General features: G+C 41.4%; 1 protein-coding gene and 1 long non-coding RNA gene across 4 annotated transcripts in view; one reads left to right on the top strand and one right to left on the bottom strand.

Moving 5' to 3' along the window:
- The window catches only part of MPPED1 (metallophosphoesterase domain containing 1), a 63,105-nt gene extending 50,498 nt beyond the window's left edge, over window positions 1-12,607 (bottom strand). The window contains exon 1 of one of the 2 annotated variants that reach the window (XM_068951137.1): window positions 12,505-12,607. The gene's annotated coding sequence lies outside the window, so the exon portion shown is untranslated. Of the gene's footprint in view, window positions 1-11,921; window positions 12,069-12,504 lie in introns of those variants that run through there. The other variant, XM_068951144.1, reaches the window with a different exon arrangement.
- A 205-nt stretch (window positions 12,608-12,812) lies between these two features.
- LOC104146643 (uncharacterized) lies at window positions 12,813-17,014 on the top strand. Of its 2 annotated transcripts, none has more exons than XR_011142308.1 (3): window positions 12,813-12,878; window positions 13,957-14,069; window positions 16,781-17,014. It is a non-coding gene; the product is annotated as an uncharacterized lncRNA (long non-coding RNA). The 2 variants fall into 2 exon arrangements; XR_011142307.1 differs by lacking the exon at window positions 12,813-12,878 and adding an exon at window positions 12,915-12,994.
- The last annotated feature ends 398 nt before the right edge of the window (window positions 17,015-17,412 follow it).

Genomic DNA, 17,412 nt, shown 5'->3' with positions numbered 1-17,412 from the left:
CACCCCAATATCCATGTTCATGCTCTGCGTCCTCTTTCTGGACATGTGGAAAACAGTACTTATCAACACAAACTAACTCACAGTCCTTTCAGAACCATTTTTCCACTTGGTTTGCAAACAGAAAAAAAAACACAGCAAGTAACGCCACTGATGTACCATTTAGTGTTGAAGAGTCCTTATAAGTGGGGAATCTCTCCTTGCACATGGGAGAGTGTGTGAATCACAGCATTAGGCCAGCCTGTGAGGATGCCAGCCACAGACATTCAGCAAGAAGTTCAACATATAAACATGTGGGAAACAGGAAGCCAACATGTCTCACTTGAGGTAAGAAAAAAAAAAGATGCTGCAGCACTGCTGAGCCTTCTGCCAAATGACAGTCACACAATGTCAACCCTGGACACATAAAAAGCATCCGCGACAGGAGAAGAAAACAAAGAGCCAGCTCCTGCCATAAAAATAGAATAAGCAGCAATCACATAAAGAGCTCGTGCTAGACAAAAATCAGAATATTGTAACATGCATAATCAGTAAGCATAATTCAATAGGGAGCTTTATTCAAGCTCATTTCAGAAACATACACAGATGTCTTTGAACCTTACCTTTCAGTTTAGGGTTGCCTTCCTGCATAAATGGTTGGCTCACTACTGACATTCTTGGTGTTCGACAGAACAAGCTGTCTCTTCCCAGCTTGACTGATAACCAGACTGACACCCATTATTCTCCTCTTTCTGTTTTCCTTTCCAATACTTCCCAAAATTGTAACTTATTTTTCTTTTAATAATCTGAAAATTCTTCCTTTCCCAAACCAGAGTGTGAAATGCAGCAGGGAAATAATTACTTGCTGCTACAGCATGCAAGTTTTAAAATTATATGCCCAACATTACCAACACAGAGCATTAAGACTCAAATTCCCACAGCAACAACATGCTAACCACCTTCTTCCCCCAGACTTATGGAGCTGCGGGATGTCTGCCAGGGAAAAACAGAGAAATGTAAAAAGGACTGCAAGAACATGAATACTAAAATAAATATCACAAACCTGGCTGTTAGAATCACAGACTGAAAAAAAAGCTATTAAATCAGCTAAGCCATCTTCTTACTGATGTCAGGAATGTTCTCCGTCAAATGTCCACAGAGCCCTGATCCAAAGTTCACTGTATAAAATAGTCACTGTTCCAATGTCTTCAGCAGGCTTTGGATCAGGCCATAACGTATTTGGATTATGCCATCTCTCCTCCAGAATTACTGGACTAGGCAGATACTTGAACCCAGGCAAATATTTAATTCCTCAAATAAATCATTGTATGAAGATTTCCTGACTTTTTCAGGGTGAAATTTCCCTTACTTAATTTTATCTCAAAGCCTCCTTGTACAGCTGCCATAATTATTTCCTTCCATTTTACATGAATTCTCCAGCCTTTGTATGCATCGGGGTTTTTTTCCATTGCAAGTCAACATTTTACTTTAATCTTAATTCCTTGCTTCCAGATTCTGCTCCTTTCTGTTCATCCTTCAGTTCACTCCCTTGCCCATTATCTTTCACCATATCTTACTCCATCATCTCCATTATTCCCTCCGTCATCGACTCTGTCTCAAGCCTAAAAGCAACACTGAGAACTTTTAACAACTACTCTAGCAAAAGAAAATAAGCATCTAGACTTGAAAACACCATTGCTCAAGCAGATGTCACCTGAAATAACAGTTAAAATCAAGACAAAATAATGATGATAATGATCATAATATAATAAATATCACAAAGAAGTTACAAATTAAGAGAGAAAACTGCGAAGGAGACATCTGGTAAGCAATGACCTTTGCAAGGTTATGGAAAAACTGTGAGGGCAAGAAGCTTAACACGGCTAGAGAACACCATGGCAAGAGCTGAAGAGAAACAGTTGCACAAATAACTGTGAGATAACAAGGAAAGAAGAGGAGGTTGGTACCAGATCAGTGGCAAAGACGTAGCTACAGAAAAGATGCGAGTTTTCACAGAGTCTGATGAGCTGGGATTTGGGGATGCAATGGAGAAATGAAATGTAATAGTAAAAAAAAAAAAAAAAAAAAGGTGTTTTCATGCAGCTACTAATCATCAAAGCCCTATTTTTTCAGGGAAAGCCAGTGACACAGCAGCAGTAAAATACTTTAAAGAAGTGTGTGAGAGTTTGTTACAAATGACATAGTCATACATTCACTTGCTGTGCAAACCATGGACACTGTTAACAAGAAACCCTTCCCAGAGCTTGGTCAGGAGTTCAGGTCTTCCCCTATACTGAGAAGAAACTGCTCTTCGTGAACTGTCAGCGCATCCTTTATATGGGGAAGTAGATCCTTTATTTAAACAAACAAAAAAGATATTGTCTTCTGCAGGAATGGTCCCAATTGTCCTAGTAACATTCCCATAACCTCTGGTGTAACTTCATTATCACAAATAAACTACTTTTTTGTTTTAAACCCACCCCAAAAAGGGTGTTATGGACTGTCTAGCAATAAGGGAATATACTGGAACCAGTAAAGCAATTACTTGCTGTGAGAAATAGGCTGAAAACTCTAATGGGTTTTTGCTGTCTAAAATATGTTTCACATACTCCAGCTAGAAACCAATCAATAGAATTAGTTTGCTATCTTCAGTTCTGCCATCAGGAAATGAACACTGAAATAATCCTAAAAAGGCAATATTCTGTGGGAATGGATGAGCCAGGCAAATCATTCTGCAGCTGAAACTTTTCCAAAGAGATACACTCTCCTCTTCCTCCTCTTCATTTTCTGAAAAAAACAGAATGCAAATCCTGGCAAACCACATCCACCAAGTCTTTCCATAGCAGACTGCTCTGGATTCACTTGACAGTGAGGCATCTGAATGCTCTTAACATACTTGCGGACTTTAAGTGGAAGACAGCATAATCAAATGTCATCGAGACACTTGTAGATATTAAGGTCAACTGTGCACACTTCTACTGATAAAATCATTAGGCTTTCTAAAGGAATACGATTTGTCATAGACAGAAAATTTCCAATTACATTTTAAAAAATAAATAAATAAAACTACAGTGTATAGCACTGCAGTATGCACTTATAAACCGACTTTTGCCAAAGCAAATGCTTTATGTACCTGCAATTAGTGTCAATGGGAATTAAAAAAGAGTGATAAAAAAACCCCAACAGACTCCTTGAGGATATCTGAATTATAATCTGTGGTGTCATTTAAGGTGTTTATCACCCTTACAAATTTCCCGGAGTTCAACATTATGAATTTAATGATCTACAAAATCCTGCTTGGAAACTGAACCCTACTTAAGCTACAGAAGCAGTACGGCATTTGAGATTGTTAGTTTTTCTAAATGTCAGTTTAGCTCTGGTGAAATGTGCCAGGGTGACAGCCTTCAAGCCTGAAGTCCTCTATCCACAGAACAGACTTAGCACACACAGAGGGCCTGGCACAGACGTTAGATCTGGCATATTTCCCTGGGCTGCCTTTGTGTCTCAGACCTAATCTAGAGAAACCATTACTGAAGGGCAGCTCCAACTCCATACCCACACATTCTAAGAAATCTTTGTTTTTAAGCAGCAAATAAATGTACAAATTAGGGTGAGTTTTGTAATGCTGATTTATCTCCACCAAAAACTGGAATGCAGTCACCAATTCATTCAGTGAGCACCGTGAGATGGCAAAATATATTGCACCATCTGCTTCTCAGGGCACAACATGTAGCTATATTGCTATACAAGTTTGTCAAGTTGTTTTAAGGTCAAAAATCTGAATAAATCCTTTACAAATGCCTCCTTACAGTAGCTCTCACCGTGCATTTCACAGTTCTCATCTGGTAGCAAGAGCACATATGCTTCACTATGCTATAAAGCCTCCTTTTCAAAAACCTTTGTTTCAGGTGTATTTTTAATTGACAGAGATCTTAAGCATCCTGTTACTCAGTTTCAGCTCTCCTTAGTCATTCTGCTTAAAGGAGTCATATCATCCCCATGATTTATTAAGGGGACCCTTTGGAGGGTCTTTTTAAAACATACATGTCTGAGATGGTCTTTTGTGCTAATGAATCTGATTTTGCTAACCTTTATCAGTTAAACAATATTCAATGCTATGGCCCTATCTTTTCTGTAAAAGTCAGAGCTATTCATGTTCATTTACAAAAAACAGAGGGCGCAATTCTGCGTTATTTGTATGCCTCAAAATCCTACTCACCTCAACGAGAAGAATATAGGATCTATCCTCTTCTGTTTAGGAACTTCTATTTCACCTATCAATGAACACTTCAGTGCCTCATTGTACATATAACATATTTGCTAGTGCAGATGTACAGGGTACCGAGCAAGGTCTGTTTTGTAATGTGAAAAAAATTAGTGACTTAAATAAGACCTCTTATTTCTCTGCAATTATAATTACCTTAACCCACACTAGAAAACAACAAAATCCCCTAAGCTATTTCTCATCATGGTAAAACATACATCATTGTTCTCCCTTGCTGATTCTAACGACCTGTCATACATGGTATGACAAAATTCTTCGCTGAAATTAATTTTTTCTTCAAATCTGTTTTCCTCCATTGCTCCCAAACATAGGTATTATGTATGTTTCTCTTGTTACTTTATTTATAAAGAACACTAACATACTTGTTGGCTTAAGCTGTCATAAAAAGCTTATACAGACATGGCAAGTAGTATAGAAGGGAAATGAGATAAATAAGCTGCCTTTTAAAACTACGCCCTTACATTTTCTGTGGAGTTTCCTCAACAGATATATTTTACCTATTATATGCCAAAGCTCTGACCAGACATCCAGAAAGAGAGACGGATGAACGAATTGTGAAAACACTAAAATTATAATAATTTGCCTATGAAATCTAATTCAATATTGACTTAAAGCAGTTACCACTTAGAAACCTTCCTAGCTAGTCTCATTTTGGATTATGATTGTATGATTTTAAGTTACTTTTTCTATTTTCCCTACCTAGTTTCTCAAAACTACAGTAACTGAATCTTCTCTTTACGGACACATAATTTTACTTTGAATTATCAGATAGTATCATTTTCTAAATCAAGTCCTCATCTATACAAATAACTGTTCATTTACTCAGCTTAAAAAATATACACAACAATATTTGTTTTCACCTTAAATTTCCATTTTACTGTATAACCAATATATTTTTAGATTCGAATACTGTAATACTTTAAGATGCACAAACAGACGGAGCATTTTTCAAGGCTAAATGCTTTATTGTAATCCTACATACGATCTTGCCTAAATGTATAAAACATTGTATTTGGATAAAATATTTAAATGGATACATTTTTCTCAGGTAAAACCAAGTCTCTTCCCTCCAAAATATACTGTTTTGGTTCAATATTACCTGTATTTATCCCCAAATACCTGCAGAGGTAGCTAATCTATCTAAGCAACTACCTCTAGGGAAGGAAATTTTAAATAAATATCTGAAAGCCACAAAACTCATTCCTCACTCTAAAATTTGAATTTGCTTTCATCTCTGGCAGCACTTCAAAATCTGTTACGTTACTGCAAATCACGGGTATACATTTATACAAGAAAAATTACAAGTCCCAGAATGATAATACTCATTCTATGGAAAAATAGCTAAAAATACAGGTTATGTGGAAAAATCACTAAAAATAGACATTCCAATAGGAATAAATTAGAGTTGTGGTGATCTGATCGTGTATCTCAGTCTGCAATTTGGGCCTGCCATTTGATTAATCTCTTGAATCTTTTAAAATGAAATATTATTTCCTTAGAAAATGAATATATAAGGACTGAAGCACTGTATGTTTAAGAAACCAAGGTTTGGTTTAAATTTCTAACCAAAGACTTTTGTTCCTTTTTTTCAGCTTTTGTGACAACAGGCCAAATACTTATTTCCCAGGCTTCATCTGTACAACCCTCACTGAGTCAAATCCCACTTGCCTTTTAGCCACAGAAGTAATCCAAACTGATTTCGACTGGAATTGTGTATAAACGCACAGAATTTGGCCCATTTTGTTGTTCATGAATATCTGAGAGCAGAATACATCCCACATCGTTTAGCCTGTTTGCTCTGATACCAAAATTATATCAGAATGTGACAAAAGCCTAACACTGAGCAGAGGATTATTTTAGTAGTCAGTTCTGTCAGTCTTCATGTAAGGATTCAAAATCAGAGTTGGTCACCAGCAGAGTAAACGTAGTGATCGGCAAAGCACAGCACAGGTCGAGGCGTGGCTGGGAGCAGATGTGAAAGGGGCACAGCACAACTGGAACACACAGCCGGAGAGGCAGCAACTCCCACATTCCAAGTTTAGCAGGAGCTGGGAACTGTTGCTTCATACATAGGCAAGTTACTACCGATAAAGCAGTTCACAGAGTCTTCCCTGCTTGTGAAGCAGCGTCTCTCAGCCTTGGCTGAGTTTCCATCGCCAATATTCTCCTCTGATTTCAGGAAGAAATCTAACTTTACAATCTCAACACTCTTGAAAGGTTGCTGATCTCTATGTTAATACACACAAACAGGAAAATAAAACTGGCCAATCTATTCCTGCAGTTCAAGATGAATGAAATGCCAAAGTACAAGCTCACAAGTATACATAACAGGTGGAAAGTCGAATACAGCTTAAATTTAAATATAGCTATAGTGATATTACTGTTGAGATCAGTATATCATTTTTCATTAAGGACTGAAGTTCAGTTATAGAACGGATGGAGTAAATCTTTTAACAGTTGTATTTTTTCTCTTAAGACACAAAACTCTGAAAATTAATGATACTGTCCTATAAATTTTGTTGTTTCCACCTTTCAATTATTTAGCTACATTTGTCGCCGTTGGAATCCTTCATGTCATCCCATTAACACTGAGGGAGCAAGCCGGTGGGTTTGCCCTGTTTTTATTCCAGGTAACCTTCCCAGGACTGATAAGGAAAAAAACACGCCAAGAAGTTTTGCGGTCACCCACTCCTCCTATCCACAAAGTCATGCCCACACAGATGCCCCCTACAAGGCTCACAGGAAAGGGAGACAGAAGCAACTAAACACCCTCTCCTTCCAAGAAAGAGAGAGAGGGAAGATAATAAGGGAGAAGTCCCAGATACACAGCCCTGAGGAGCGGCCAATTCAAGTTAAACATCTCTGGATGCTCTCCAGACCTCACATGGACAGCTGTTGCTTTGTTCTTCAGTAGGATCCAGCCCTACAGTGCCCTTCTCACACAGGGACACTTCAAATCATCGCTCTCCCTGAAGCTAGAGAGGCTACTCGGAAATGAAATAAGATCCGGGACAATGACTACATGGAGATAACGCACTCACGTTACTCCATGCCAGCCAGGCCAGCGCGGGTGGAAGCTATCACACAGCAAAGCACTGCTCAGACTGCACTGTAAGGAGATGATCAGTTGGTTGCTCAGTGACCGGACTGGCTGCCACTGAACTGCTGTGTTCAGAGCTCTTTGCACTCTTAAGTCCCCTGTTTGTCCCCTGAGTTTTGAAAAACTCTTTTGAAAATTTATTTGGGCTGAATACAATTTTTTATTTGACCTAACTGTTTAGCTTTGCTTTAGCATCTTTTAAGTGGGTGAAAAGTAAAGGGAAATCAAAACGAACAAATATTGAGGAAGAAAATATCAAAGTATTCAAAGGAAACCACTATACATTTTTGGATTTTCTTTTCCCTCATCCTTTACTTGATCAACTTGGTGAAACCAGAATAATTTTTTAGGGAGCGTTTCCAAATCCAAATTTTCCACTAGAAACTGTTTAAACTGTCATTTTTAATTTCAATTCTTTTTCAAGGTACTATATTGCTAAATATTGGCAGTAGCTGAGTTTTAATTCATCCTCTCCCCTCTGCATCAGTACATTTGTTGAGGGGCACAACTGAGATACACCTTAGAACAGCAGTAGACTGAAGATAAGCTCTAAGTAAGAATTTTTTTCGTTTACTACCAAAAACCAGAAGTGAAGCCGTCCCATGAAATCAAAATTGGTATTATTATTTATTATTTTTATTATGAAAGCCCACAGACCAACTGAGATCTAGGAGCAAATTATGCTAGGCACTGTACAATCACAGAGTAACAAAGAGTATCTGCCCCAAAGAGCTTACAGCCTACATAAACCAAACAAAGGATACACGAGAAAAATAATTCAGCAGCACAGAGGAACGACTGCTGCAATGGCAGAACATTATGTTCCTTCCCTTTTTTTTTTCCTTTTTTTTGCAGAGAAGGAACAGTTAAGCGGGATTAGCTCCACAAAAGACAAGAGCAGAGAGAAGATGGGATATGATACAGCAGGTTAGTGGAGGAAAAAGACAGCAAGAAAGAAAGTGGCATGCAGAATGTTTGAGGTATAGAGCATATTAAGCAAAGCGAAGCGACTGAGAGAGCTGGCAAAGAGGGAGCCGGAGCAAAACAGCCAATTAGGAAAAGGCAGAGAAAAAACAGTCAAAAATATCAGTAACCATCATCTCCTCCTCATACTGCTTCTACGGCTGCTCTGCTGGCTTCAGTCTTTGGTTGAATGGCAAGACCTTCATCCGCCATAAGGGAAATTGGATTGGCTGTATGGCAGAGGAACTGAATTTAAAAGGTCAGGAAGGCATTCTGCATAAAAAATAGCTTTGAAAAAAGATATACATGCCATATGTAGTAAATTTGTTATTAGCAGAAATGTATAAACTAAAACTCTGTAACAAGTTAGAGCAAATATTTCAAATTGAAATGTATTACACATACCTTTGAAAACAGATATCTGAAAAAGCTAACTAATCTTTTTTACAGCAATATGAGTATGGCTCTCAATAGTAATATACAATACAGTATGCTTAAATGACATTACAGACCCAATTTTGCTCCCACAGTGGAAAACTGGGATTTTGGCTATTTATGCAGTGACTGAATGGAGTAACGTTAAGCATTTTGTACTTAGGTTAGTGTAATGAATCCCTAATCAGTTGTGACTCTAAGTTACTACACATAAACGGTGATAGTTACTTGTTAATCCTAACATAATTCCCACTGTCATATCAAATACAGCAAAAGTGGCACACTTGTTGACAGCGTCAACAATGAGGTCAAGCAGTGAGCAGACGCAAAGAACAAACTATTTTATGCTCTAGAGGTGGTCACTGCAGTAGCAGGTGAGTAGCCATTACCATAATAGTTTTGCTCCTTTTTGCAATATCTCTTACACTTGTCATTCTGCAACCTTGCCCAAGCAGTACATTCACATGTATTTTTTTCACTTACAATAACATCAGGCTCAAAGGATAACATTCTAAGACGAAGTCAAAGGACAACAGTCAAGTGATTTTAAAGAAACCTCTTACATTACTAACCTTGCTTATATTTTGAAACATAACCTAGAACATGTATTACAGTTAGAAATCACAATTGGAGACCACTTGACTTTCACATACTCTGACAAAAGACCCTATTTCACCCATGGACAATGATCACAGAATCTAACTTGGTGTACAGTCCAGAACATGTCAATTAAAGTTGCCAGCTCTATACTTAATCTTCTTCTGAGACCTTAAAATACACATCGTAACAGTCTAATATATCTTAATGTAACAGAACTTGCGCAGTGGCTCATCCCTCAAATTACGTTACGCACGCATCCTTAATTTGGTCCACCTGTTCTTCAAAACAAGGTTCAGTAAGGATCAAAGGGACGGCACTGATTTCTTTTTACTATGTTTATTAACCATTTGAGATGAAAATTGGTTTATGTGCAAAACATTAAAACTTTCAATTACAAACTCACTGGTTTCATTCACTATTTGTTATTGTTTCCTAATGTCTGGAAAAAGAAACTGCTTGGACAATTGACTAAGCAGTTACCTGGTTTCATGGGATTTGAGTCTGCTTCCTTGTAATTCAGTGGCAAAACTCTAGCTGACTTAGAAAATAGTAACCTCTTCATGCACCTCTACATGTTCTACTAAAATAAAGCAGGGCCCCCCTCCTCGTTACTCTTCAGCTGAGGAGGACTGCACCTGAGAAAGCAGATCTGGTCAGTTCCTAATAGGACATAATCCAGACAATTTTTCTAATTCTTTATAATAAATTCAACTAAATAAACATGATCACAAACAGCCCTATATGCTACGAATCATTAGCTCAAGAAGCAGAAACATCACTGTCAGAATAGGCTATGTATGGCAAATCAGAACTCAAGGCTCCTTTATATTCCTGCTGACAGTTCCTGTAATGAGCGCACAGCATTAAATAAAAACCACGACCTGTTTAACAGAGATCAGAGTGTCAGCTTTATCTTTGTGTTCTCTCATGTTTGTTGTTTAGCATCCGAAACTAATACCAAAACAAGTATCTTACAAATATCAGTTCAATAGAAGGTATTCACACAGGGCAGGATGGGTTTGCTCTAGTCTACCAAGAACATTTATGTATCTTTAAAACTGGCATTTTTATTCATGTGAACGTGTACAGGTATTTTCAGTGGTTATTTTGCTTTAAATTAAACCAAAGGAGAGCAGAGAGAAAAAAGAAAGAGGGATATGCTGACATATGCTCAGAAGCAAAGAGAAATTCTAAGATTCTTCCTTCTCAGATAGCCTGAAGACAATGAAATAAACTGGAAGAGCAAAGCCAAAACTGTTTAAATATACCATTAAAATTCCATGGCTAATAATTAACATGAGTCAATTTATGTATGTAACATACATGGCCCAGCCTTTGCATTTAATAATTTCAAAAAAAGTTCATATGTAAAATACAAATTGAAAAAATCCTATTTGTACAGTGCACTGCCAGACAAATTACAGTGCCTGGCATCAAGAAACAGTTTATTATGTATGAACACAACACAGACTACCATCATATAATGACTCCTTAACTACTCTTCGCAAAAGAGAGTCTTTTTACGGTAGTCAAATTTTGGATATGCACATTTAAGATGCAGTCCTGTATTATTATTTTATCTACTGCTATTCTTTTGAATGATTGAGAGTTCACCTCATCAGGAGCCAACCACAAAGTTTAATAATCTTGCCTAGTGATCAATTTCTCCAGAATATCAAAAGCTCTTTTATACTACAGTCTAGATTACTCATTAAATTAATTTAGAATTAACTGAAGTTGAAATGTCTATTAATATTATAGAGTATCGGCAGATCTCTTACTTATGACACTGTCAAGACGCAGACTGCGAAAGGAGAAATCTTCAACTACTGATCTTTTCCCAAACGGAACCGAATGTTTAAAATCTGTCCGGTTTGTGTGTGCTTCCTGTCTTTATCTTTTATATTACCCATATATATACATCTATGTATATAAATGCTTTCCATACTAGCTGTCTAGAAGTGCAACATCCAAAACGCAGCTCTTAAGAAAGCAACACATTAAAAGCAATGAAATCACTACCTAAACCTCCCAAATCTTTTTTTTTTTCCTGTTCCACCGCTCTGTGTGCACTGGATACCAAATACCAGCGTGATGGAGTATATAAAAATCAGCATGAATTTTGAAAAACTTACTGGATTGTTTCCTCCTGAGGAGGGGGCGGGAAAAAAAAAACTTTGGAAGGTCACTGAAACCCTCTCCTATGACAAAGGGAAGTTCTTCCACGTCCCTCACCCCTTCCTCCTGCTGCGCGCCGGGAAGCTGCGGCCGAAGGAGCGCCCGGGCTCTCCTCGGGGCGCCAGCGCCGGGCGCTCGCTGGCGGCGCCGGTGACACCTGGAAGCGGCCCGCGGGGGGCGGCAGGGCCGGCGCAGCGCCCGCGGGGTCCCAGCCCGCCCGCCCGCGGCAACTCTGCGAACAAAGTAACTTCCCGGCGCGCCGAGGCCGGCGGCGCGGCACGCGTGGGGCTGCCGCCGCCGCCACCTTCCCCCGCGCCCTGAGCGCACGCACCCGCACGGCAAGGAGCCCGCGGAGGCCGGCGGAGCGGCCGTGACAGCCCTTACCTTCACACACCCCCTGCCTCCAGCCCGGCGGACGGCAGGCGCCGGCAGAGCAGCGCCGAGGCAGAGCGCGGGGCGCTGCGAGGATGTCGGCGGCTCTCCCTCCGCCTCTCTCCAGCTCCTGCTCCTCAGAGAAGCCCTTCCCCCCCTAACCCCTCATCCCCCCCCCACCCCGGTGACTGCCTCACTCTCTAGCTTTGGGGCTTTTTTTTTTTTTTTTAAGAAGCAAAGAGAAACCACGGGGAGGCTTGATTGGGAGAAGCAAAACCCTGACGCGCTTGGGGGTGCATAGGTGGGGGGGGGTGTCAGACCCTCGCACGGCAGCACACGCAGCCCCATTCCTCCCCCCCCCGCCCCGGGCTCCTCAGTCCCCAGCCGGGAAGGCAGCGCGGAGGCTTGAACCAAGCTGCCTTGAACCGATCAGGCAGCAGGGACCGGGCCCTGCGCACGATCCCCCCCCCCCCACCCCCGCCCGGGGCCGGGGCCGGGGCCAGACCCCACCGCGAGGGCCGCGTGGGTCCCTCCCCCGCTCCCCATCCCCGCGGCGGGGCAGGGGGCGCCGGGGAGGGAGGCCCAAAATACTCACCCTGCCCGCCGGGGCTGCTTTGAAGACGCAGGATTTTGTGCGAGCGATCGCCTCCTTCTCCGGGAGCCCAACCTCCCCTCCCCCGCCTCCCCTCCCCCGCCTCCCCCACCTCCTTTGGGGGGCCAGGAATCCCCCACCGCCGGCCCTCCCCTCCTCCCCGCCCCGCCGGGGAGCCCCGCCGGCCGGCCGGCCGGCCAGCCGTGCCCCCCGCCGCCAGAGCGCGGAGCTGCCGGGGCCGCGGCCGGCCCGGCGGGGCCCGCGACGCTCCATGGCCCCCGCCGCGGCTGCAGCCGGAGCCGGAGCGAGCTGCCGCCCCGCGGCCGGGCTGCGGCGGCGGCCGGGGTTGGCGCCCTCCCGCCTCGCCTCGGGCGGGGGTCAGCGCGGGGTGGGGGGGTGCGGGGGGCGGCGCAGGGCCGCTCCCGGCCGCAGGGGGAGGCTACGCTGCCATCGCGGCGCCCCGCGGGCCGCCGGCGGGACCGCCCCGGGCAGAGTTGAGCCAGGGCCCTGAGGAGGGGGGCGAGCGACGGTGGCGGGCGGGCGGGCGGGCGGGGGGTGTCCCGGGCCGCCATGCCCCGTCGCCTTCCTCCTCCCGTCAGGGAGGAGGCGAAGTTTGAAGGGCGCTGCCGCAGGGGCCTGCCGCGCCGGCCGTTAGGTGCGAGGGCGGCCGTTAGGCGCGAAAGCGACCGTTAGCCGCGAGGGCGGCCGTCAAGCGGGAGAGCGGCCGTTAGGCGCGAGGGCGGCCGTTAGGCGCGAGGGCGCCCAGGCGGGGCGCGCCGGCCGGAGCCGCTGTCTCCACGCTAGGAGCCGGCAGCCGGACGGCGGCCGCAGTTCACCCCTTCCGGGCGCTGCCTGGGGGCCGGCAGAGCCTCCCTCTCCCTCTCCCCGCCACTCCCGAAGTGGCTGCGGTGGCCGTGGCGGGCGCGGGGTCTCGGCAGGCAGGCGGGCGGGTGGGCAGATGCGGCCAAAGGTAGCGGGGAACTTTGCAGGTGGCGGTGGAGGGGAAGGCCCCCTTCCCTGCCAGCCTCTCCTATATTTCTCAAAGGTACTGAGCATGCACAGTTTCTGTTCGCTTCAAAAATCAGGCCATGAAAGAATCATAAATATATAATATTATACTCCTATGATATTATGAGTGGAGAGCAGGAGAGTTAAATGCATACATTGAGGAGAGGCAAATTACATAGAAAGGGCCTTACTGCGCGATTGTCGAGCGATTCTAAAATGAAATATTTTAAAATCCTTCCCAGAATAAATTTAATTCCTGCATGCTTGTTCCAGTAGGCAAGGAATTCTGCTGGATATCTAGCAACAATTCGCAGACTTAGGGCAGCCTTTAGTGCTCATAGTGACTTTAGCACTGATAAAACAGTTTTTTTTTTAAATGCTGAGCTGAAAAATAAAAAATCCATTCTATAAAAGAGCATTGACATTTTGGCATTTGTTTTATGACAGAATGAAATAAAGGGCATTGCAACATTTTCTGGAGGAAATACAGGAATGTATCTCACACCAGCCCAGCAGACCAAAGCAGAGGCCAAACTTGAACCCAGGCCTCCATGTGTGAGGTATGTATCTCTGCTACCCACTGAGCTATTATCAGCTATTATCAGCTACTATCTTTGTGCAGATGGAGATGGGGTTGGGCTGTGTGTCAGAAACTGAAAACGACCTGAGAACCCACCCTCACAGTTTCTGTTAGTGGGATAACATGCATTTATCTTGAAAGTTTGCATTTTGACATGTCAGCATTTTTACAACAATATAAATATGCTCGAAAATTTTTTGATCAGCCTAATGGTTAGGACCTATGAGAAGCTGCAGAGTGTATTCACAATCAATTCACTTATTCAGATGCCTGAATACAACCTTAGAAATGTAATTACAGGCACCCTTTTTTGGAAATCTTGAGGCTGTATAGTTTCCCCATGGGAAGTCTGAGTAATAAATTCCTACCAGAAAAAAAAGGAAATCTGCTAAGTACCATTCTTATTCATTATTGTATTTAATATTAATAGTTGGTGAGAAAACGTTCCAGATATGGTAAGAGTGGTTTGATGTAAATCCTTCATTTTATTTATGGTTTAAAAGAACAAGCAGAAAAATCTCGATCTTAGTAATTTATATATATATATTTTTAGCTGTCTTTCCAAAGAGAAACTGATTTTCAGTTTTTGTTTAATATGCAAACTTAAATTTGCAACTGATTAGTATTACCAAATCTAGCTGTTTAGGTACTCCATCCCAACAAATAAATTACATTATACCTACACACGTTCAATTACTTAGCTTTAAAAGCTTTTATTCAGAATACTAATTTCTTACCCTTTATTATGTTACAAAATAGAGAATGCTTTACATTTTTAGCTTTTTATGTTATATGTCAAGCTCTATTTGTCTGTAAACTGTCATTCAGTTAAAATTTACATAGCATCATTTTAAATTGTTCATTAATTAAGACCTTAAATGCCCCTGATTGATACATTTCAAAAGCATGTTTGCATTCTAAAATATTTTATGAAACAACTGAAATAATGACCCACAGAAAGGGAATTAAATTTGCAGCTTTTAGTAACCATGTCCTTCACAATCTTAGAGAAAGTAGATCTAGCCTCTCAGATTTAGCTGTAGACTGAAGGAGGAGAATAGGCAATCTTGCTTTTTCAACTGTTAAGTTGATTTTTCAGCTTTAGGTTAAATAGTATTAAATGAATTACTCGAATGAATTGAAAGAAGATATTCATCCTGTCTGCAGGAGAAGCTGCAGCTCTCAAAAATTGTTTTCCTGCAGCAGTTCCATCCTGTTCCATCTGCTTAGCTAGTGACTTCAGTCAATTCAGTGGCATCACCATCTTCAAAACTTTAGCAGCAAGCATCTATGATGTATTATCTTAAGTTACTGCAGTACATGACATCAAGGATAAAACCTAAGTTAGCTGTAATTTCAAATATAATTTGAATAGATGGAGATAAAATACCAAGAAAAATATTATTTGATTTTTTTTTTTGAAATATAATGGAATAATACATTTTCCAGTTAGTCAGAACTTGTAATGGGATCTTGATCCAGCTTATGGGATAACGAAGCAAAAAAGCACTAACTAGTTGCTCTTTATTGTACAAAGAGATAGTTACTGGAAGGTGGAAGAGCTTTTATGTTCTGTTTTTGAATGATCACATTTGACAACAGAAATTGTGGTATGTGAACCTTCACTTATATAGCAAATGACAAAAATGGATTTCAAGTGATAGGGGAGGAAATGATCTGCTTATCTAAAGTGAAAGATAGTTGGGAAAATGAAGTTCAGGAGATCACTGGGGAAGGCAGAAAGGGCTAGTAGAGAAAAAAGAATCCCATGTAATAGTGTAACACTTTATTTCTGCTTTTTTATTTCATTTGGCTTCTTGGTGGTTGACAATTATTTATGTACAATTTATTTTAAATCTGCTTTAAAACCATGCAGTAAGTGAACAGATCTAATCTACTTCAGGATTTTTTATGAACCTCAGGCAGTTTGATTTTTATGGATAAGGGTTCTTGTAGACTTCTGTCAGCACGGTGTCCCTGCAGAAGAGGAACAGTAGACTGCCGCTGACTGACAACCTATAGCTCTGAAACCTGCAAACCATCCTCTCTTATGTTATCCAGTTCCCATCCTCTGTGCTTCTTTGACATGTTAGACTTCCTGTGCGTTCATTGCAGAGCTAGTCTATTCATATGCACTAAGTCAATACTTCCTAGACTTGTCTGACTTACTGCTCATACACAGAATGCCTGCTGAAGGGTCAGATTTAATGCACATGTGCAAGTACAGCTGAGCTATACATTCAGGGTGGTCTTAGCCAGGACTCCTGAATGCAAGTCAGCGTTTGTGAAGCTGAGCTCTGATGCATTACTGCACGTCCATGAAAACTGGACAAATACAGAAAAACATCAAGTTGTGCCTGGGCATAATCACCACATGGAGAAAAGGACGTATGTAGGAAGCCTTGTCTACAAAGTAGCCTTGTCCAGCAATGAAGAGCCCTATTATTTGGGCAGTGGAACTTCATTGCTAACATAAAAAGTGCTATAGGGTTTTTACTCTGACTTTTTTATCTTTTCCACAGAAACTTAAAACTGGATCTAATACATAAATATAATATTCCATTGTCATTTCTTTGGTGGGAGGAGGTATTTAGCATGCATTATATTTTAACCTAACAAATATATAGCTAATTCTTAGCACTAAATGTATCAGTCAAGTAATTCCTATTCATATGTATTTTTCCATTAAAGCTCAGTGATCTTCTTTCAACTGTGCTGAGATGTACCCTCCAACTCGTCTTAAAACGTGGAACTGCTGTACATTGCCTGTGGGAAAAAAGCCTGAAGCCACATAGTGATGTATCTCTTCAACAGTGTGAAAGAGAAATTCCCTATTCAGAGTCTTGCACAGTCAACATTACCTGCTGGTAAACTCTAAATTGCCTCAGTTGCTTAACACCATGATTAAAAGGCATTTGTTTTTTTCTTGTGATATGCTGTGTTCAACAGAAGAGACAAAAAAATCACATTTGCTCACATACCGAAAAAACAATTGTACATTGTCCAATTACAGGCTTTTCTTATTTTTAAAACTATAGTATAATAACACTATAGATACCATAGGTCCTTTTAACTTGCCCATCACAAGCAAAATGAAAGGTATAAGTCTGGAATACTAAAGAGTAATTATGTGAAGTGTGAAATTGAGTAGGTATATCCAGCAGCTACAGAAAAATGACAGCACAAAACCTCAGAGAAGTCAGCATTGTTTCCTCTCAGAGATGCCAAAAATGGGTTTGGAATTACATTCAGGTTTTAATTAAGACAAATGAGAAATGTCGCAAATCATCCATTGTGTAGGTCACAGCAAAACCAAATAACCA

The sequence above is a fragment of the Struthio camelus genome, chromosome 1, assembly GCF_040807025.1.
Source record: "Struthio camelus isolate bStrCam1 chromosome 1, bStrCam1.hap1, whole genome shotgun sequence".
NCBI lineage: Eukaryota > Metazoa > Chordata > Aves > Struthioniformes > Struthionidae > Struthio > Struthio camelus.
This window is presented reverse-complemented; position numbering and strand designations above follow the sequence as displayed.